We start from the raw sequence: 8697 nt of genomic DNA on the forward strand, positions 1-8697 counted from the left end.
TCTGTTAATTGGAATGCTTGGTTAATTAGCATATTTTTGTCTCTACCAGGTTGTGCCAATTAGGAGTGTTCTATCATATTATCATCTTGTTGATATTCTATATCATATCTGCATCACCAACTCATCAGCATTCTTGATTCCCTAACTTTCAGAAGAGCTTTCTCTGGATAAGGATAAGATGTCACTGAAATGAATTTTCCATTAGTAAAATTTTCCTCTCTATTATAAAGTTTTTCTAATGGAGTTTCTTTGTTAAATAAATTGAGGTGATAGAATGGAGCTTGAATATAATTTTGGCCTCTATTATCTTCTCAAGTTTCCACACAAATTGTAATATAAAAATTTAAGAATATCACTGTAATAAACAGGAGAACATATTTGATTAGAGGCCCAGTGTTTCTTACTTGCAGCCTCTGGTCTGTAATTGACTTACCTTGTGATTTAACTATTCTTTACTTGTCCTACTGGGCAATTACTGGCCCAATCATCTACTGCCCTTTTGGAAAGAACTTATAATTCTTTCTAACCATGCTGTGTATGGAAATCTTGGAGCCTTGACAAGAAAGCCTATTTTTTCTGTAAAGTACTAATTTCACAATGTTTACATTAGGAATTTAAGTGAAGCTTTTAATATGATGAAAAGAAACATTTGCAAGTCATATACTATGTGTCAAGAACTAGACCCATCAAATTTATGTTTATTAACTCACACACTGGATAAAAGTATTTGACTGATTTTATTACCTAATATGTAAGCAATTTTTCCTCAGCTTATAGTATAGTTATGTTTTCCATGATTAGCCATTTGTATTGCTAATAAAATCTATTTATTAATTCTAGCTAGCTTTTGTGAAACAAAGACAAAAAGGAAGCCATTGGTTCAGAATGACAGGGTAATAATGAGGTTTTAAAAATATCTACTGTAGCAGAAGTTAGTAGCCATTCCATTGGGGAGGGTGGTGGTTTGTCTGTTTGGGTTTGATGGGAGTTTTCAATTCACACAGAAGAGGGGAGGAGGAACATAATATCTCCCAGGGAGAGAGTTTTGGGGGCAAGTAAAATTTTGGGGGGCTTTAAATTATACTTCAATTCCAGGTTAATTGCTTGATTATGTGGCTCCAGGTTAGGAGAAGAGATTTCTTCATTGATGGCTAAATGATAATCACCATAGTTGCAATGAGGCAGCATTCCTAAACATGTTTTAAAACAAAATGTAAATCTTGGCTCCAATTAAACTAATTGAGAGTTTTTAAACCATTAACTTTCATTCATTGTTTGCTGAATCTCAATCTAGCTATTTTATTTCAGACACCATAATAAAGTAAAACATTGGACAATTGTTTGTTACTTTATGGTGAATCTCTGCATCCTCTTCATGTTCTTCTATATAATAGCAATGATTGTAAATAAAAATTGTGTGTTTGCATGGTGAACTTTTATCTTGTTACAGATATTTTAGTCTGAATTTATAACAATATACGTTAAGCTACGTTGTGCTTTTTATACTGAAATGTTCAATTTTCAGAATCTTGTTAGTATGGTGATATGGTTTTGCTGTTTCCCCATGCAAATCTTATCTTGAATTGTAGGCTTCTATATCCTCCTGTGTCATGGGAGGGACCAAGTGGGAGGTAATTGAATCATGGGGGTGGTTACTCCCATGCTTCTCTCGTGATAGTAAGTTCTCACAAGATCTAATGGTTTTATAAGCATCTGTATTTCCCCTGCTGGCACTTCTCCTTCCTGCCATCATGTGAAGAAGGACATGTTTGCTCCCCCTTCCACCATAATTGCAAGTTTCCTGAGGCCTTCTGAACCCTGCAGAACTGTGAGTAAACTAAACCTGTTTCCTTTATAAATTACCCAGTCTCAGACAGTTCTTTATAGCAGTATGGGAATGAACTAATACAATAAATTGGTACCACAGAGAGTAGGGTGCTGCTATAAGGATAGTGGAAAATGTGGAAGCGACTAAGGAAATGGGTAACAGGCAGATGTTGGAACAGTTTGTGGGGAGGGGGCGCTCAGAAGAAGACAAGAAAACATAGAAAAGTATGGAACTTCCCAGAGACTTGAAGGGCTCAGAAGACAGGAAGATGTGGGAAAGTTTGAAACTTCCTAGATATTTGTTAAATGGCTTTGACCAAAATGCTGATAGTGATATGGACAATGAAGTCCAGGCTAAGGTGGTCTCAGCTGGAGATGAGAACTTCTTGGGAACTGGAGCAAAGGTGACTCTTGCTATGCTTTATCAGATATACTGGCTGCAAATTGCCCCAGCCTTAGAGATCTGTGGAACTTTGAACTTGAGAGAGATGATTTAGGGTATCTACTGGAAGAAATTTCAAGTGGCAAAGCGTTTGAGACAAAGCAGAGCATAAAAGCTTTAAATATTTGCAGCCTGATAATGCAATAGAAAAGAGAAACCCATTTTCTGGGTAGAAATTAAAGCCTTCTGCAGAAATTTGCATAAGTAACCAGAAGCCAAATGCTAATCACCAGGAGAATGGGGAAAGTGTCTTAAAGTCATGTCAGAGACCTTCACAGCAGCCTCTCCCATCACAGGCCCAGAAGCCTAGGAGTGAAAAATGATTTCGTGGGTCATGTCCAGGGACCCCCTGCTGTGTGCAGCCTCAGGACTTGGTGCCCTGCTTCCCAGCCACTCCAGCAGTTGATAAAAGGGGCCAAAGCAAAGCTCAGGCTATTGCTTCAGAGGGTGCAAGCCACAAGCCTTGGCAGCTTTTACATGGTGTTGTGCATGCAGGTGCATAGAAGACAAGAATTGAGGTTTCAGAACCTTTGCCTAGATTTCAGAGGATGTATGGAAATGCCTGGATGTCCAGACAGAATTTTGCTGCAGGGGTGGAGCCCTCATGGAGAATCTGTGCTCAGGCAGTGCAGAAGGAAAATGTGAGCTTGGAGCTCCTACACAAAGTCCCCACTAGGGCACTACCTAGTGGAGCTGTGAGAAGAGGGCCACTGTCTTCCAGACCTGAGAATGGTAGATCCACTGACAGCTTGCACCATGTTCCTGGAAAAGCTGCGGACACACACTAGCTCTGAAAGCAGCAAGGAGGGGGGTTATGCCCTGCAATGCCACAGGGGCAGAGCTGTTCAAGGACATGGGAGCCCACCTCTTGCATCAATGTGACCTGGATGTGAGACAAGGAGTCAAAGGAAACCATTTTGGAACTTTAAAGTTTAATGACTGCCTTCTTGTATTTCAGATGTGGAAGGGGCCTGTAGCCCCTTTGTTTTGGCCAATTTCTCTCATTTGTAATTGGCGTATTTACCTAATGCCTGAACCCCTGATATGGCATGGCTGTGTTCCCATCCAAATCTCATCTTGTACTATTGTTCCCTTAATCCTCACATTATGGGAGGAACATGGGGGAGGTAATTTTATCATGGGTCTTGGGGTGGTTACCTCCATGCTGTCCTCATGATAATGAGTGTGTTCTCATGAGATCTGATGGTTTTATAAGAGGCTTTTCCCCCATTTACTCAACACTTCTCCTTTCCACTGCCAAGTAAGATATGTCTTTTTTCCTTCTTGGGCTTCTGCTATGATGGTGAGATCACCTCAGCCATGTTGAAGTGTAAGTCAATTAAACCTCTTTTTCTTTAAAAAGTGCCTAGTCTTTGTGTATTAGTTCATTTTTATGCTGCTGATAAAGACATACTTGAGACTGGGAAATTTACCAAAGAAGAAGGTTTAATGGATTCACAGTTCCATGTAGCTGGGAATGCCTCACCATCATGGTGGAAGGTGAAAGGCACACAGATAAGAGAAGAAAATGAGAGCCAAGCATAGAGGTTTTCCCCTTATAAAACCATCAGATTTTGTGAGTCTCATTCTCCACCACAAGAACAGTATGGAGAAAACCATCCCCATGATTCAATTATCTCCCACTGGGTTCCTCTCACAACATGAAGAAATTATGTAAGCTACAATTCAAGAAAAGATTTGGATGGGGACAAAACCAAACCATATCACTCTGGTATGTTTTTATTAGCAGCATGAGAACAAACTAATACAACCCCCACTGTATCTGAGAAGTAACTAGCTTGCTGTTGATTTTACATGCTCCCAGGAAGAAGGGACTTGCCTTGTTGGAGATGATACTTTGGACAGTACACTTTTGAGTTAATGCTGAAATGAGTTAAGGATTTGGGGGACTGTGGAGAAAGCATGATTGTGTTTCTAAATGTGAAGACATGAGATTTGGGAGGGGCCAGTGGTAAAATGATATCATTTGACTGTGTCCCCACCCAAATCTGCTTTTGAATTATAGTCTCCATAATCCCCACATGCCATAGGAGGGATCCACTGGGAGGTAATTGAATCATGGGGGTGGTTTCTCTTATGCTGCTGTCATAATAGTAAGTTCTCACAAGATCTGATAGTTTTATAAGTGTCTGGCATTTCCTCGGCCAGCACTTCTCTTTACTGCTGCAATGTGAAGAAGCGCATGTTTTCTTACCCGTCTGCCATGGTTGTAAGTATCCTGAGGCCTTCCCAGCCCTCCAGAACTGTGAGTCAATTAAACTTCTTTCCTTTATAAATTACCCAGTCTTGGGCAGTTCTTTATAGCACATGAGAATGAACTAATACATATGGTACAGTGGAAAATCCTAGAAATTGGGTATCAGGAGTGCTGAATTTGAATCTCAGCTGTGTCCTTACTTTGAGGAAGTTGCTCAAACTCTCTTTGTTTCAAAATCCTTATCAGAATAATATATATTATTCTATTTGTCCTGATGACCAATTGTATTATTTTAGGAACGAGGTGGATGTCTATGTGGACAGTATAAACTATAATATTCTATCAAAAGCGAGTGAATATTTTGCATTCTGTGTGGCAAAACACATTTGAGAATTATTTTAAAAGTGTACTGATGATAGCTATAGGTTTGTGATAAGGATATGATATTGAAGTCTATTTTTAATACAGAATATTAAATATAATTCATGAAAGAAAAGCTATATTAAAAGAACTATGAGAAGTATTTTATTTTTGAGTTAATTAGAATTAAAAGACATGGAACTGTGGCAGATAGTGACTGTTGTTTCCATAAAATGCAGAGGAGGCCGGGAGTGGTGGCTCACGTCTGTAATCCCAGCACTTTGGGAGGCCGAGGCCGGTGGATCACAATGTCAGGAGATTGAGACCATCCTGGCTAACACGGTGAAACCCTGTCTCTACTAAAAATACAAAAAATTAGCTGGGCGTGGTGGCGGGCGCCTGTAGTCCCAGCTACTTGGGAGACTGAGGGAGGAGAATGTTGTGAACCCGGGAGGCAGAGCTTGCAGTGAACAAAGATCATGACACTGCACTCCAGCCTGGGCAACAGAGTGAAACTCTGTCTCAAAAAAAAAAAAAAAAATGCTTAGGAAACCCGATTTGCTTTATGTATTTCATTCTTCCAGTGCATTGTGCTGGGTCTTTGTAACATTAAGTCAGCAAAAGATATTCCACATAAATGGAAACCAAAAGCAAGCAGGTGTAGCTATACTTATATCAGATAAAACAGACTTTAAGTCAAAAACAGTAAAAATAGACAAACAATGTCATTATATAATGATAAAAGAAACAATTCAACAAAAGGATGTAACAATTCTGAATATATATGCACCCAACACCAATGCACCCAGGTATATAAAGCAATTGGATTCAAATACATTATTAATATTTGGAGACTTCAATATCCTACTCTTAGCATTGGACGGATCATCTAGACAGAAAAGCAACGAAGAAACAGCGGATTTAAACTGCTCTTTAAACCAAATGGACCTAACAGACATTTACAGAATATTTTACACAGCACCTGCAGAAATACATTCTTTGCATCAACACATGGAGCCTTCTCCAGGATAGATTATAAATTGGGACACAAAACAGGTTTCAACAATTTTTTTTTTAAAATAAAACTAGAAATAAATAATAAAAAGAACTTTGGAAACTGTACAAATAGATGGAAATTAAACATGCTCCTGAACAACCACTAGCTCAATGAAGAAGTTAATTTTTTTTTTTACAGGCTTAATTCACTTTACTTTTCTTGTATAAAAACCCTATGTTGTAGCCACAGCTGGAGCCTGGGTCCGCTGTACGGAGACTCTGGTGTGGGTCTTGAGGAGGTGGTCAATGAATTCCTGATAGGGAGACTTGGTAAATACAGTCTCCTTCCAGAGGTCGGGGACCAGGTAGCTGTAGGTCTTAGAAACGGCATCAAAGGTGGCCTTGGCGAAGTTGCCCAGGGTGGCAGTGCAGCCCCGGGCTGAGGTATAGCAGTCATTGATACCAGCCATCATGAGCAGCTTCTTGGACACAGGTGTGGAGACGATGCCAGTGCCCCTGGGTGCAGGGATGAGGTGCAGCAGCACAGAGCTGCAGCGGCCTGTAACCTTGCAAGGGACGGTGTGGGGCTTGCTGATCTTGTTCCCCCAGTAGGCTCTGCGCACGGGGACAATGGAGAGCGTGGCCAGGATGGTGGCCCCACGGATGGCGGTGGCCACCTCCTTGGAGCACTTAACATCCAGACAGAAGTGGCCATTGTAGTCCCCGACAGCAACAAACGCCTTGAACCTGGTGCCCTGGCCGGCAGGGGTCTGCTTCTGCACCGGCATAATCTTCAAAACCTCATCCTTGAGAGAGGCCCCCAGGAAAAAGTCAATAAGTCAATGATCTCTGATTCCTTTATGGGCAGGGAGAAGAGATAGATCTCCTCCAGGGACTTGATCTTCATGTCCTTGACCAAGTGGCCCAGCTTGGTGACGGGCATCCACTCCTTATCCTCAGCTTTGCCTCCACGAGCTCCGCGGCCTCGGCCCTGGCCCCATCCATGGCCGCTACCCTGGCCCTGGATGCCACTGCCGAAACCTCCACGGAAGCCACCGTGGTTCCCCATCCCAGGGCCACCAGGGCCTCTGGCCCCCCACTCCCCAGCTGCACCAGCGTCATCCGCCATTTGGTGTTTTCTTGGAGAAGAAGAAAGAAGTTAATTTTTAAACAAATGAAAACAGAAGCACAATGTACTAAAACCTTTAGGATATAGCAAAAGCAATGTTAAGGTAGAATTTTATAATAATAAATGCCTACATCAAAAAAGTAGAAAAATTTAAAATAATCTATGTACCTCAAGAAACTACAAAAATAAGAACAAATCTAACCCCCAATTTATAGGAAAAAGAAATAACGAATATTAGAGCAGAACTAAACAAAGTGGACACTAAAAATAAAAATACAAAGGATGAATTAAACAAAAACATTTTTTGAAAAGATAAAATTGGTAAACTGCTACCTAGATAAAACAAAGAATAAAAGAAAGACCAAAATAAACAAAATGAGAAATAAAAAGGGAAATATTACAACCAATACCACAAAAATATAAACAACTGTCAGAGACTGTTATGAAAAGCTACGCTTAAACATGTTGGAAAACCTGGAGAAAATGGATAAATTCCTGGACTTATACAACTTACCAAGATTGAACAAGGAAGAAAGAGGGAACATAAACAGATCAGTGAGTAATAAGATTGAACCAGTAATAAAAAATCTCCCAACAAAGAAAAGCTCAGTAAACTGGCTTTACTGCTGAATTTTACCAAAATTATAAAGAAGAACTAACACTAATTCTTCTTAAACTATTCTAAAATATTAAAGAGGAAGGAATCCTTTCTAAATCATTCTATGAGCAAGACATACCTGGACACTAAGACCAGACAAGGACACACAATAAAAGACTACAGGCACATATCCCTGATGAACATAGGCACAAAATTCCTCAACAAAATACTAGCAAACAGAATCTAACAACACATCAAAAAGATAATACACCAAAATCAAATGAGATTTGTCCTAGGGATGCAAGGATAGTTTGATATATGCAAATTAATAGATGTGATGCATCATATCAACAGAATGAAGGACAAAACCATATTGAACATCTCAATAGATGCAGAAAAAGTATTTGATAAAATTCAACAATGCTTCATAATAAAAACTCTTCACAAATTAGGCATAGGAGTAACATACCTCAATACAACAAAGGCCATGTATGACAAATCCACAGCTAACATCATAATAAATGGGGAAAATCTGAAAACCTTTTCTCTAAGAACTGGAACAAGACAAGGATGCCCAGTGTTACTACTCTTATTCAATATAATGCTGAAAGTCCTAGCCAGAACAATATGGTAAGAGAAAGAAAGAAAAGGCAACCAGGTTAGGAAAGAGAAAGTCAAATTGTCCCTCTTTGCATATGACATGATCTTATATTTTGAAAAACTAGAAGAATCCACTGAAAACTATTAGAATTGGTAAACAAATTCAGTAAAGTTGCAGGATAGACAATTAACCTATAAAAATCACTATGATTTCTATACATTAATAATAAAATAGCTGACAAGGAAACCAAGAAAGCAATTCCATTTATCATAGATACAAATAAACAAAATACTTAGAAATAAATAAAACCAAGGTGATGAAAGATCTCCACAAGGAAAACTATAAGACACTGATGAAAGAAACTGAAAACACAAACAAATGGAAACACACCCTATGCTCATGGACTCGAGAATTAATATTGTTGAAATGATCATATTATCCACAGAAATCTACAGATTCAATAAAATCCCTAACAAAATACCAATGACATTGTTCACAGAAGTAGAAAAAAAAACAGTCTTAAATG

At 39.2% G+C, this 8697-nt stretch overlaps 1 pseudogene; it reads right to left on the reverse strand.

Moving 5' to 3' along the window:
• Positions 1-6067: 6067 nt before the first annotated feature.
• On the reverse strand, positions 6068-6972 carry LOC461193 (small ribosomal subunit protein uS5-like; annotated as a pseudogene).
• Between the last annotated feature and the right edge of the window lie 1725 nt (positions 6973-8697).

This window comes from Pan troglodytes, chromosome 3 (genome assembly GCF_028858775.2).
Source record: "Pan troglodytes isolate AG18354 chromosome 3, NHGRI_mPanTro3-v2.0_pri, whole genome shotgun sequence".
In the NCBI taxonomy this organism is placed as follows: Eukaryota; Metazoa; Chordata; class Mammalia; order Primates; family Hominidae; genus Pan; species Pan troglodytes.